The 14,748-nt window shown below is 38.2% G+C and overlaps 1 protein-coding gene across 4 annotated transcripts in view; it reads left to right on the top strand.

The window, feature by feature from the left end:
- Brd8 (Bromodomain containing 8) overlaps nucleotides 1-14,504 on the top strand; it is a 94,795-nt gene extending 80,291 nt beyond the window's left edge. For 3 of the 4 annotated variants that reach the window (XM_069138003.1, XM_069138004.1, XM_069138000.1), the window contains 2 exons: nucleotides 13,298-13,447; nucleotides 14,392-14,504. The gene's annotated coding sequence lies outside the window, so the exon portion shown is untranslated. Of the gene's footprint in view, nucleotides 1-11,370; nucleotides 11,474-13,297; nucleotides 13,448-14,391 lie in introns of all 4 variants that reach the window. The other variant, XM_069138001.1, reaches the window with a different exon arrangement.
- The last annotated feature ends 244 nt before the right edge of the window (nucleotides 14,505-14,748 follow it).

Genomic DNA, 14,748 nt, shown 5'->3' with positions numbered 1-14,748 from the left:
CAGAGTTTGCGATCGACAATTTCTCTCAGAATCGGTTTTGATCGTATTATCTTTTTTTTTTTACTACCGAAGATACGTACCTCGACATTCAGGCATATATATATATATATGAACGTGAAGAACGATTGGTTTATATTTTACGATCCGATTGAGTGCAAGCGGGGGAGAATATCTTGAATCAAATTCTGAACTGTCGTAAATTTCTCGAGACAAGCATTGCGAGGTTTGCTATCGGACTTCGAATCAAAAGCGGTAAATTATTATTATAATACCTATAATATCTGGTAGCTTGAAACCTCTCGACTCTTTCGAAATTCATTTTTATTGCGAAAACATGGACGTCTGGTTTAATCTATGCGTTCGATATCTCCAACTAACTGTTCGGATGTCAAATTTTTAGCAACAAATTACGAGATAATATATTTTCATGTAACTATTGAGATAATTCGACGTTAGTTTAACCATAAATTGACGCTAGAGACTTGATTAAATGAAAATATGAAAGAGTATCCGATATTTTCGGGAGGCAATGTGTGAGCTTAAAGTTACGTAAGAGTGGAGGGTGCACGTGGTTAGTTTTAAGGTTTGTTTAAGACCAGCTCAAGATGCTCTGGCTAAGAAAATGCCCATATCGCCTGATTCAAGGGAACTATAAATGTTTAACGTCTCGATAGATCGATCTGCTAAGAAAAAAAAAATAATAATGAAATTAAGACGTGACTAGAAAATAGATTTTTATGTCAATATTCAAAACAGTGTTTGAATATCGCTAATTTTAGGAGCATAATTATCGTTAAATACGGCTGAACTTTTCTCTCTCATACGGACCGGCTGTGAGTTTGAATTTAACGTTACAAGTTCAATTCACCTTTGAATGAATTACGTTTTAATTAATGAAAGAGGTTTCTAGAAGACTTGAAATTCGTTATGAAATTCTCTGTATAACTATTTTATGCATGTATTTTTCCTTGCCTGCGATTCGGTTGAAATTTTGCATAAATCGGTTTTTAGGATCGCTGATTACGAATCTGAAGTCGAAAATCGAAAATTCAAAATGGTGGATCCAATATGGCGGAAGAACAAAAACAACAAGAAGAAAGATTATGAAATAGGTCGGTAAAAATTTTTGGTATGTGATTTTCATGACAGGAAAAGCTCGAATTTCGACCATTTGATTACATATGCTATTTTTTCAATAAATAAATGAATTTTTTATTTTTTTAACACTTAGAAAATATTTCCGGGACCATGTGGAACCAAAAAACTCGGTAGTTGTTTCCAAAAAAGTAGTTTAATAGATAAATTTTTGTTGATTCCATGATTAAAGCCAAAATTCACTTATTCGCGCATGGCTGAGTGAAAAAGAGCAGAAAACAACTCGTGGCAATTCCGAGCTATCGCGGAAGTAAAAAATAATCAAACTGTTAAGGTAATATTTTTCATGTAGAATTAGCCACGGTTTGGCTTCGACGGAGATGCGCTTTTGTCTGGCCATAAATCTCCCTCAAGTATTTAAGTACCTCTGACAATTTGTCTCTTGACAGGTCATTTCACCTTCAGTAACAACTCGAAACAATTCGCAGGAGGAGAATCGTCGATCTCCGTACGTTGGATGGATTTTTTTGACGAGATGAATCTTAATACGCGCGTTGAACTTCGAGCCAACTTGTCACACGATATTCAGTCTTTGACGAAGAATTTTAATCAAATCGTCGGGTAAACCAGAGAGATCAGTTTCACGTTCGAAATACAGAAATAGAGAGAGCCGCAATTTCCGGTTCTGTTATATCGGTCTAATTCTCGCAGTTCCTCGCCCACGTGACCTACTTTGAGATCCGCAGGTGTGAATTTTCAGGCGGTGTGTGTCTGACACTCGAAACTTGTCTGATTGTCAGACAAATATCGGAAGTCACGCGGCTAGCTCTAATTTTTTGTCCGTGTCACGATACCGGCGTGGCGGTGAAAATCATGGACGCAAATAATTCCGTACGCGGTGATACGCCGGGTCACCACGTGTCAAAAAAGACTTGGTGAATTATGCGACAGCGATAGAATCCGAAATCTATGAACAAAACGCGATAATTTGTGTAAAAATTAATTTAATAAATAGAAAAAAATAATTTCCCTAGTAGCTACACTGAGAAAAATTTCATTTGTTGTCAAAAGTAAATATTCACCCGAGACACCAAAAAATTGAATTATTCTATGACGCCATTTTTCATTAATCGATTAATCGCACATCACAATTACGGACAAAAAATTTCTATTTCAATGCTTTAAATTCAATGAAATAAAATATACATGTCTCGTGAAACATTGAAATCTTTTTCACGAATTTACAGGACTGTAAATCTGGCGTGTAATACCGGCGAAATTACAGACAGCGATATATTTGCCTCGCCTCTTTACGTACGCGTAAAACAACGCGTCTCCTGTCTGCGGTTTTCAAAGGCAGTGTTTAGGAAACAGTCGCCTTTCGGTTTTACCGCTAACGTAATTAACTTCGTCCGGTTTTTTTGTTACGAAGGTCGTTAGGCGGACATTACTTGTCTTCAAAATTAAGACCGGAGTCGTCTGACCCTGGAGATTTTGCGAAGCTTATTTAAGGCCTCGACGACTGTCGCGAGCCTTCGTTGAACCCTTCAAACTTCTTTACACCAGCTGCGATATACTCGGTTCCTTGAAAGCGGCTCTACGTTCCGCCTCCTCGCAAGATAGCGACGCCATTTTTCACCTGACGTAAGTGATGTTTTGCGTGATTATATACTTGATAGATGGGCACCTGGAACCTTGCTCCGATAAATTTTCATGAAAAATGTAGGATTTTTCACCCTTAGTTCGCGGTTCTGATCAGCTTTTCCAGAACAAGTTATACGATTTATTTCTTTTTTCCCTCCATTGAGAAAAATTTCATTTGTTGCAGTAACTAGAAAAGTTCAGTAAAACATGTATCGTTGAAAATACTGTTTGAATATTGTTGGAATGGACGAAAAACGAGGTACGTCTAAACATTGTGATTTTTCAATTTATTCTTGCACGAGCATTAAATTTTTGCAACAGTTGCAAGAAAATATAGCAACAGTGATCGTGATGAGAAAGAATAGCAACGGATAATAGACTTTCCGGTAACGGTTAGAAAAAACTAATTTTCATTTTCTACCAAGAACTATATTTTTCGATTGTGGTAAAAAATGAAAATAGTTAAATACTGAGCGATAACCGTAACGAAAAATTTCTCTCAGTGCCTCTAGAATAATGATAAAGTGTATAAAAATAAAAAGCTTTGCCTTAATTCTGGTCAAAAATTTCCTTGAATCTCTGCAAACTTGAGAACATCCTTTTGGATAAATATGTAACGCTGTCTTCCCTTTTCCGTATATGGGAGAAAAATTTACCAATTTCAAACGTCTGAATTTTCGTCCAACAGTCGATTCGGGAATTAGAAATTGTGCCTTTTTTTTCTTTATTTTTATTTTTTGTATTCTCAGTTATATCCAACTGTCAGGCTGTATAAAATAAGCTGTCAGACTCAGCTGCTCATTCGGTGGGCAATATGAGCCGGGTTCTTGGGCACAGTGGTGAAACCAATTTGAGAACACACGTGTAGTTATACGTATGATAATAAACCATTCGGAATGACTGAACTAATACGATCCCTTTTGTCCGAGCTACGTGGCAAAGTTCTGTTGTAATAGAACTTGACGTGCGATAGCCAATTTTTTCCATCAGCTGCTGTTAGTAGGGAGGGAATATTGTGGTGCTTTTTTTTTTCCTTACTGTGCTTATGTGAAAAATGAAACTTTGGTTGTTCGCGCACGTATGTTTCAATTTGTTTTATACCATTGTCCAGCAAATATTCGATATCGAATAATGTACCGCTCGAGAGGCTGAATTGCTTATGGAATATGTATATTTTGTACGAATCGGGTATAAAATACCGCCTGAAATAGAAACGCCATGTGAAAATGACACGTGTATCGCGTTTCTGAAGCGACGTGCTGATTCAATTTACTCAATATCGGAATATCATGTGCCTTGATGTAGTAACTTTTATCGAAATAAATTATCAAGCTGCTACTTATTCAAACTTCTTTACTTGTCACGCTGTTGCCTCAAGGCAAGGAAGTAGAAGCACGACCTCCAAGTTGAAACTTCATTTACTAGATTTTACTATCAACTATTTTTCTAGACTATTTATCAGGCAAGAGGATAATATTATCGGCGAGAAAATCTTAGAGGCATATGAGCTTTTCCAAGAAGAGATCTTTTACTTTATTCTTTCGTGAAACTTGAATACATCGCCAGAATAAGATCCCCAAAAAATACATTAAATTGAAATGATTATCTTGGGTAACGTCGACCATTTGTTGTAAGATGCTTGTGGCTTGTGTTAAATTACACAACCGGATTGGAATGATACAAACGTGACGGAACGGGTAAAGATTTAACATGAAACAAGATAATGCTTGAGGAGTTACGTTTACCTGCAGGAACGGCTAAAACTAGGGTCATGTTTAAGAATTTTTTTCGTCCATAAAACTGAATTTTATTGAACAACTATTATACATCTTTTAAAGTACGACATTTTATCTATATTGTGAGAGAATTTGGTCGAAAGATTTGAAACGGCAAAAAAGTCGCAGTCGTTTTCCTAGGACATGTTGTTGTTGATAGCGTTTGCGGTACCAGACGTGCCTGCGCCATTTTTTATCTGAAAAAAGAAAGAAAATTTTCTATCTTAAAGTAGATAGACTAGTACTTGTCGAGCCGGGGAATTTAAAAATTCTATTTTTTCGGATAATGGTAGTCTTTGGATTAAAATAGGCGAATGATTGAATATTGCTGATACGAATTTTCGAGGTCAAAATCTCAAATAATTGAGATAGCGACTCGGAAAGGTTCGGGAAGCATTTGTTGTCGGGTCGGAAAGTTGATTCTTCAAAGAACGGTCGGAATTCAATGCTCATGCTCTTTGAAAATTCAAACGTACGCATTTTTCGTACGTTGGCCGGCCTGCATCGCAGACAAGAATATCGGTGCGAGAAGATTTCGCCGACCAATCAGATTGATTTATTTGGCGCATGCGCTGTTGATTTTCAAGTTTAGAGAGATTGTCCCGGTATGTAATCGTTTAAGACTGGTGTTCCAAGTCGGACCGAATCCTGATAGGAATATTTCGGATCAGCGCGTCAATTACCCCATATGCACTAGAAATCCGCAGGCTATGAACGACGACTGCGAAACGAGAGGACGGGATGATCACTTAAGTCTCATGTAAAGGCGGTCGATAGGGAATATTGTTTCACCCCTGGCGAATATAATTTCCCCCGACATCGCAAAGTCGTGAAAGGAATTTCCTCGAAGCTTATTATCAGAGGCGTCAAATGTAGAAGAATGGATCGACGATCCTTGAATCGAGCAATCTATTACGTTCAATGTTTCGGTGTTGTCGATACGGACTGTGAGTTACCCCGTGTCACATCGCGTACCTATCTCAGATTTCCCCTAAGTGCCTCGAGAGCCTTTTCTACATGAATAATCCAGACCGCCCTGCGGGAAACGGTATCTCTTACACGCATCCATGATTGTCGTCCTCAAACATCGCTCAATAAGTTGACGAATGTTCTTGAAAACATCGAAATCCAGACAAATTCAAAACGAAGACTAGCTGATAGTTAATGTACACTCACCAGTGTCCAAAATTTGACGTACAGTCGGATCGATTGCATGGCGCCCAGTGGTCTTGGAAATGATCTTGAATTTTTCTTGTGTCCCGCAAAAATGTTATTTTCAATGTCCTTGAATAACCTGGAAATGTCCTCGAATTTGTTACGGATTTTTTACTGGATACCATGGATTGGTTCCAGATAGGAAAGTTTCATCAACATCCTCCAACAAATTGAGTCCATTTCCTTACGACAATAAGTCCACAGTGTACGTTACTTGGGTGCAGATTTTTCGCAATATATGAAAGGTTGATAGTGCAAGTCAGGTTATACACTACATTCCCGTTTCCAACGAATCGTTTTTCTTGTTCTGTGAACCGCGGTCGTTTCGCCCGGTGAGCATATGTCCATTGCACAACACGGAGCCGAATGGGTCTCCACAATTTGTCCATGCCGCTTGGCTGCCGTGGTGAAATATGAATTTTTCTCCTACGTCACGTCGGGTTAGCAGAGTTGCCTCCATCCGGGGATGAAATACAGGCTTTTTCTGCACGGGTGAATAGATCGGGTTCTTTTATAAAGTACAGAAACCGCTCTCTCTCTCTCTCTCTCTCTCTTTCTCTGTCTCCCTTTCCTTGGTCAACAAGATCGAAACAGCTTACGGCACGTGAACAGTGTCGTGCAATAACCCTGCAATTTTGTCGAAATGGAAAACAGTGTGTGACCCAAGTCGCGGTGATCCAAGAACAAGCGAATGGCTTTTGTGATATTACATGTATTCGTTACTCTCCGTGTCGCGAGATATGCTGTAATACACACACTTACCCTACGTCAGAGGTTGGAATGAGGCAATTCTGTGGCATGCCCTGGATGAAACAATTATTAATGAAGTAGAAACGCGATGCCATACCTCGGCACAAGTAATACCTTTCAAATAAAACCGACGAGACAAACGCTCTCCTCGTATATGTCATCGTAGCAAGGATGTGGAACACGGTTCGTCGTATACGTATCTACTCACGCTTTCGTTAATTATAAAAGGAAGCTGGTGACTACCAGGGTTTTGCCTGGCGGCATATGCTCGGCTTCTGTGCTGCATGTTCAGTGCGATGCACGGCGAGAGGTTGGCTCGCTTCGAAATATGCTCCGCATTGTTCGTGAAATTTTATGAAATCCTTTGAAATAATAGGAAACCTCGTGAAATCATCGAAAATCTCGGAAATCTTTGAAATTACATGGAATTTTTAGAACACTTTGAATCCTGAAATCATGTAACTTCTTTTGAAATTTCGTGAAATCGTTTGTTATTTCGGAAGTCTTATTGAAAGCACATTGGGATCTTTGAACCCTATGAAATATTTTGAAATCCTTTGTAATTCTTTGACATCTTTTCAAATCCTGTAATATCTTTTGAAATTTTGTTACATTACTTGAAATCTCTGGATTCTTATTGCAAGTACATTGGAATTCTTGAAACCTATGAAGTATTTTGAAATCCTTTGTAATTCTTTGAAATCTTTTGAAACCCTGTAACATCTTTTGAAATTTTGTGAAATCATTTGAAATCTCTGCAGTCTTATTGGAAGCACAATGGAATTCTTGAAACGTATGAAATATTTCGAAATCCTTTGTAATTCTTTGAAATATTTTCAAGCCCTGTAACATCTTTTGAAATTTTGTGAAATCATTTGAAATCTCTGAAATCTTGTTGGAAGCACATTGGAATTCTTGAAGCCCATGAATTATTTCGAAATCCTTTGTAATTCTTTGAAATTTTTTAATACTACTTGAAATCTCTGAAGTCTTATTGAAGTCATGTGAAATTCAATGTACGCGCAAACTGATGCGTGTTTAACCCCTCGCCATGACGTTTTTCATATCATAATCGAGTCAATAAACTCGGGGCTATATTATCTTGAGTAACGTTGACGTCGCAGCGAAAGGCACATTTTTGAATGTTTCTTCTTTTGTAATGGGCAACTGCATGTCTTTACCGCAAAGTCGATATGGCATAAACTTCTCTGCACGGCGACCACAACTGTAAAAATTTTATCACGAAAACACAATCGTAAAGTGCGAAAGTTATTCCTGTGTTTCCAGGCATTTCAACAGCTCCGCTTCTGGCAAGGAACAACTTCGTTTCAAATCGTTCTTATTCTCTTCATGTTGTACCGACTAACAGGCACCATTACATTAACCGTGAATGTTAGTCGGCGGATACAGCATGAATCAACGTCTCATTTGTCCCAACTATATCGACAACAGTTGTATTCAGTTCTCAAAATCGAAACTGTAAGTCATTAAAGGACAAGACTCATCCGACCAAAGACATGAGATATAGTTTTCGTGTACTGAACGTTGGTACAACGGCATGCCAATAGAAGAAATTTGTAATTGTTGGGGTTAAGAGTTAAGGAGTGTTCATAGTTATATCTGAGGCTGTTATGAAGGGATCGAGGTTATATGAAGCGTTTACCCTACAAATGTGGCCGGGTTCATCTCCCTCGTTTGCGACTTTGAAGCAGAGAATTTCCCGGTCAGCCAGCTACCTTTGACCTTCGACCTTTCCTCAGGCGTCAAACAAACGAGCCATCGGCCTTCTCTTCCTTCCCCAGTTTAAGCTCCGCCAATCGCCGCCACTCGCAAAACCTTCACACTGAGGGCGTACATTGCCAATTGATGTCCAGGACTGAACTGGTGTATACCTGCAGAGAAGTTATCGGGCGGATGGATATGAACTCGTCAGAGGTGCGTTCAGCGGTTTAACTCTAAAACTTACAAGAAAGGTATTCCAGGCCGATCCCTCCGATTTAATTCCTTTTGTAATATGTCATAGTAGATCGAAAACTAAGCGATACGTATTTTTTTTCATCTGCCATTGAATACTTTGAAGGAGTGAAACCAACCTCCGAAGTAAGGCATGTCAAGTGACGATTTGGCATGCACTAGTTTTGGGTGATCGTTGAAAATGCACCTTCATTTCAAACCGCGTCCAAAAATGTTGGAACCGAATCGGAAACACTGCAGAGTTTAATCACTTTGAACATTTTACTTCCGTTTCATCCCTGTTTACTATCCTTCGTACAAATTTGGTAAACATTGGTGGAGATATTTTGGACTGGATTTTGTCCATTTTCTAACATTTGATCAAGACTGCGGGTCCCGATAATTCTAGAGTGATCTATTCTTCGGTTCTTGAAAAGTGTGCAATACCCGGATATTATCAGAGTGTTCAGCCATGTTCGTCTACGGGCAGTGAATCGTTTTTGAAGAAATTAACTTTTCTCTCTATTTCGCTACTGATGCCTCTACAATCTCCAATTCCACTCTTCGATGGATCCGTCAAATACTCCTTGTTCGATTAATTTCGACAACTCTGGTTTGGGTGATTGCAGTCAGTCAGGAATAATGGTGTAAGAATCGTGGTGTCGTAAGCATCGATTTACCACGTCGAACTAGCTTGCTTTATACGTGTTTTATTAAAATGTTCATTAAAGTCGTTCAGTTAAAGATAGATGTGCATGATTGATCGTAGCTGCGAAGCTCGTGTGTTTGTCAGAGGTATATCAGATCAAAAGATGGGCCAGTTAAGCGTGTCAAGATCAAACGAAACAGTGAAAATCATTTCATAACTTGTAAAAGATACGTTGTTGATAAATATATCCATTACTGTACTACAACGATGGATCATTACGCGTCTTAGTTTGAGAAAGCGAGTATGAAGGATACAAAGCAGATGATCTGATTATCTCTGTTTAACTCCACAACTACTACGCGTGTGTTTTTTTATACTTGTCACGGTGATGTGGGTGGTGAAAATGAAACGGCACCACAATTATATGAAATAATATTAAATTTATAATAGTCGTAATATAACCACTACAGATGTGGCGAGTGTGAGGCAGAATTAATTATCATCTCTTATGCCGGCGTGGCGCTTCAAAATCTACATGGCTTATGCATTATCGTGAGACCCGTGTATTAATTCCTTCATGCAAATAGCGCCAAAGTGAAAATGAAAAGTTTTTTTTTTTTTTCTTCACATCAAAAGAGATTTTGCTAAATTACACCCAGTCAAACGCTTTTTCTACATCTTGGTTTATTTTTTAATCATAATTGTATGTCAGCAGTATTTAACCAATACATTCCTCATGAAACGAATGAAAAACATCCAATCATTGATTATTCTGAAAAGGGATCATCTATTTCCCAGTTCTTTGAAGATTTAAATTTGTCCCTACAACATCGTTTCTCTAATGGACTATCAACGGGTTATAGTAACTTTGACTTGATTAAACGTTGGTAAAATCACTATCAATAATGTTAACTGATATAGAGTTCGAGACAAGCTACGTTTGTTTTCTCAGCTGTGGCAATGTATGATTCTGAACAGAATCAGTTTCCCTGACGACGACGATAATTATTATACTCGCTTCTGAATTATCTTAGAATTAGCACGATACATCGAATAATTTCCTCTGTCAAACATTGTTCGATTCGATCTACGAAATTATTGTCGCATAGTTTCTCATTCGGAACCAAACAATTTTTCACCGTAATCTACTAGTAAGGTAATCCATAATGTTTACTTGACGATTTACACCTCCGTTGATGGAACATCATAACTTATACTGCAGTGCTCGTTAAACGCTGCATCAATCCGACGTGTTGCGGGCTCGATTTACGAGGCAAACGTAAGGCGTTCACAGTCGATGAGAAGCGTCTATTTGTTCAGCTCAGGTTACCTCAAGTGAGTTAACCTGATCCTCTGCAGTTTTCTCAAGTCTTGATGCATTTCGGAAAAGCTACATTTCTACAGAGCGAATAACTTAACGATCGAGTGATCTGACGCGCATGCGCTAAAATTCTAGCGCAAATTCAGTTGTTTTGTCAGGTTGACCAACCGTCGTAAGTTCGGATGCCAGGTAGCCGCGATGTATATAACCTCAAAAATATTTACGGCATCTGTAATAGATAAAACATTTTGGTCGTTGGAACTGTTTTTGAAGATCGAATGAGCGAATTGCGAATGTTTTTATTCGTGAAAATTATTAATCGGGGAATGACCGAAGTTGAGCACAACTGCCAACGACAGCTGTAAAAATTTTTAAGGTTACGTACATCGCGGCGACCTGTCGTTCGAACTTATGACGGTTGGTCAACCTGACAAAACAACAGCTTTTGCGCTAGAATTTCAGCGCATGCGCGTTAGGCCATTCATTCGACCCTTAACTACTCATTCTATATACTGCATGTTATAAACTATTTTCTCGATGCCAAGTGGAAATTCTCTTGTTCATGGTTTCGAATAGAAAACCAGACCGCGTTGAGATATTATCTTCAATTGTTCTCAAGATATGCCAGTCGATAAAACCCGTATGCAAAGTTTGCAGACGGTCCAAGTTTAACTAGTGCTATTTTAGACAGGTAAAGTTTAATTTATACTTTGCCTAAAGAGGATGATTCTCGTCGATTTCGCGATTTCATACAATCGAAAATTATAAGGTTTCAAAATTTCAAACGACTACCTTGACTTGATGGACTTGATTTTGTGAAAAAAGTTAATCGGCATTGCCAGATTTTATTTCCTACGAAACCTGAAACCACATTGCCTAGAATGTTATAATGATTTCGAAAAATTGAATTTTTTTCAAAATTTTACCACTAATTCCATACAAATTTCTAAGTATTGCTTTTATTACAGAGAATAAATTCCAAGCGTAAAGTTCAATCGCGAGGTTCTGCCCTATCGATTGGCACCTCAGTCTCATTCGGATAGGAGATTTGACGCCGTTGTATCTGCTTGTGTAAGTACGCCATCCTTATTCTCGCCTCGCGCTTTCATTGGAATCGTATATTGGCTCTTTGGCGTGTTTACTTATCAGAACTATCTGTGTAACTTTTCCTCAATGAAGCGAAAAACCCACCAGCTTAATTCTGCGGGAACACGTGAAGTCATATTGCTGAGTAGAACAACAATGCTGAATGTTTTTACAAAGCGACAAAAAAAAAAAAGAAAAGCGTTGCAGTAAATTTGTAGAAAAAGTAGTTTTCGGAATGAAGTTAACCATCGCAGAATGAAACTGGACAAAAACACGTTTTGACCATTCCAAAACCATACGAAAGGAAGTATCGGTATCATGAAATTTTGTGTTTATACTTTCAGTATTTTCTACTTGTGTATTTTTATAGCCAATCTGCTAAAATTAACCGTTACTTGCCACCCAGGGGTATAGACCAACCCAAGCTTTTTTTCTTAATTTTAAGTACCTAAACGGCCCAGTTAGAATTTCAGCTCATAATATTGAACAATAAAAAAATTGTCAATTTTTGTGTCAAAATTACTATTTTTCTTTTTCTTCCTATAGAATTATATTGCATTATTTTTAGTATACTTAAATTTAATCTTTGACTATATTAACTACGTGATCCTAAGTAAACGTTCAATATGTTCTAAAAAAAATTTCAACTAAAAATGTTCAACAGTTTATTTTTTATAACAATTTTTGCCAGTCCGGCAAGTAGGTGATTTTACAGGAGTTTGGCAAGTAAGGTTTAACAATATCTATTATCGGTTTTTTTCTCAATCAACCTGAATAACACATTATTTCCGATACCTTGAACAAGGTTTTCCGGATTATCAAACTCTGTGCAATTTTTCGTGCTTACCGAATGTCTTGAATTCATTGAATCGGACATTACCGATAGCTTCCTTCATACCTCTATAACTTATATATAAGAATTATATCGGTTTCACCACGTGGATTTTCTCTCTTCGGCACGGGCATTTCCGCGCGGTCCTCGTTTGTCAAAGCGACGTTATAGGACTCTTGGCATCAATCAACCCCGTCCGTTAGCCCTTGGAGTGAAAGTAAGATGGCCGCCGAACAGGGAGCCTTGAATTGACACGTGACAGCGATGGGCGGCCTATCGGATACATTCGTATAAGAAAGGGAACGGTTGATGGTACATTTTTTATCCATCGTACCATGACGCAAACGTTTGAAAGGAAAGTAGGCTATTCCCGGAATTTTACAACAACGTCGAATATCATTTCAGCATACAATCACAGAGTCTTCGTAACACGGTGCTTATGATATGCGTCTTTACTCGGTTCCATATTTTACAAAGGATATCGTACGGTCTTGACGATATTCCGGTAAAAAATTCAATACCAGCAATGACATTAGGTGTACACTGTACTGCAAAAGCTTAAAACCAGTTTGACGCAAACACTGGAAATATCCTGCTGAGGGACAATAAAATGGTACAATTTTGCGCAGAGGTGCCTTTTTTAATTGGGTTTTAATTCTGTTCTATGCGCTCGATTTTTTAATCCAATAGAACTTGTTTTTGCAATCAATTTTGGCAACTTTCATACAAACAACTGGAAACTTTTTCGTTCATGTGTTTAGGTGCTTATTCATTTGCGATGAAATTCGGTAAGCTTGAAAATGAGTAAATTTTGTTGAGGAGAATCCGGTGAGGCGATGACCGTTTGAAATTTGGAACCGGGGAAAACGCGCGAAGGTTTAATTAATCACGTAGCTTTCTGCCTCGCGTTTTCCGTCCTTGAGATAACTTCTAAATTTGATGAGTTAGTTGTTTGACAATATTATCCTTTGTTTCAGCCCATCCTCGCAATCCGAAGTACATCATCATTCCACGTCACGTTGTCCAATCGACAGCACCGCCATCTTGGAGGTTAAGGAAAGTCAAACTATTAGCTAAGAACGACGCACGATGCGAGTTGTCGAACTTCTCTGTCCCTTCAGCTAAGAGTGAGTTTAAAATGACGAAAAAATTTCCATGACTACGTCACTTGACGAGGTGAAAGACACGTCGGAAAACAAATAACGAAGTTGTATCGACACACGAATCTGTAATATTCGCGTTGGCATGAATAGAGTGAAAAGATAAGTCGACAAAGAAAGCAGGCAAACGGGGAAGGAAAAAATTAACAAACTGGAAAAACGTAAATGAACGCTATAAGAAGCATGATATGGAAGCTTCGCCCACGTAAAAAGCTTGTCAACCGGGTCGAGGCTAATCAAAAAGGGCCGTTAAGCCTCTCCACTTCTTCTCCTTTCATTCAACCACTTCCTTTCTCTCGACACTCATATACCTCTGACCATTTCCAGAGATTGATTGGTTCCATTATTAATCTAACTTGTCCGCTCAAGGCATGATTTATGTTGTTTTGTTCTCTAGTTCGTACTTTTCATCAGGTGTTTAAAAACATTTAAAAACGTTGACTGGAAACTGAAAAAATACTCAGTGACAGAATTGTTGATTACTTCAACTTCGACTTTACAGGCACGTAAAATAAATTGGACAGTAATCAACGGCGGATGACTTTACCACTTTCATTTCTCACTGGAAGGAATTGAATCGATTTTTTTTCTTCATTCATTTCTCCCTGAGTAAGCTTCTATTTTCCGTCCCTCTACTTTTTCCGTCACCCCCATACCTTCTATGTAACCTCAACTCGCGTGGCTTTCACTTCCGAGATTGCTAGCCACGCGGCTCGTTTTTATAATTCACTAAATTCAATCCTGGGAAGTCATTCACACTCCCCGGGCTGTTTTATACTTTCGTCCGTGCTTCTGCGAAGATCCTCCGTCTATCATGTGTATATATATATATATATATGTATATATATACACCTATATGCTTAGCAAGGAAACGAAACTAATTTTTATCATTTTTTTTTTTTTTATCCAAGACGAAGAAAATTCTACGCGTTCGTCAAGTATTGAATTTGGGCAGCCACGTCATGACACAAAGTAGAATGAAAGAGGAACTTGCCAAGTGAAATACCTCGGGAAAATCAGAGAGGTAACTGATTTCTCATACTTCTCCATCGTTGTTGTCTACCTACTTATTTTACCTAGGGTCGGAAGATTGTTGTTGAAAAAAAAAAAAAAAAAAAAATTACGGACTCTGAAACAAATTCTGTCCACGAATAAAATACAATTAGCGTATATGTAAAGGAAGGGAGAAATGGGGCGCATGATAGAAATTTATTAAAATTATAAAGTCGTGGTACATTTCACAAGGAAGTCTTTTATAACTTGTGGGC

The sequence above is a fragment of the Neodiprion pinetum genome, chromosome 7, assembly GCF_021155775.2.
Source record: "Neodiprion pinetum isolate iyNeoPine1 chromosome 7, iyNeoPine1.2, whole genome shotgun sequence".
NCBI lineage: Eukaryota > Metazoa > Arthropoda > Insecta > Hymenoptera > Diprionidae > Neodiprion > Neodiprion pinetum.
Note: the sequence above shows the minus strand (reverse complement) of the source record. Positions and strands in the feature narration are given on the sequence as shown.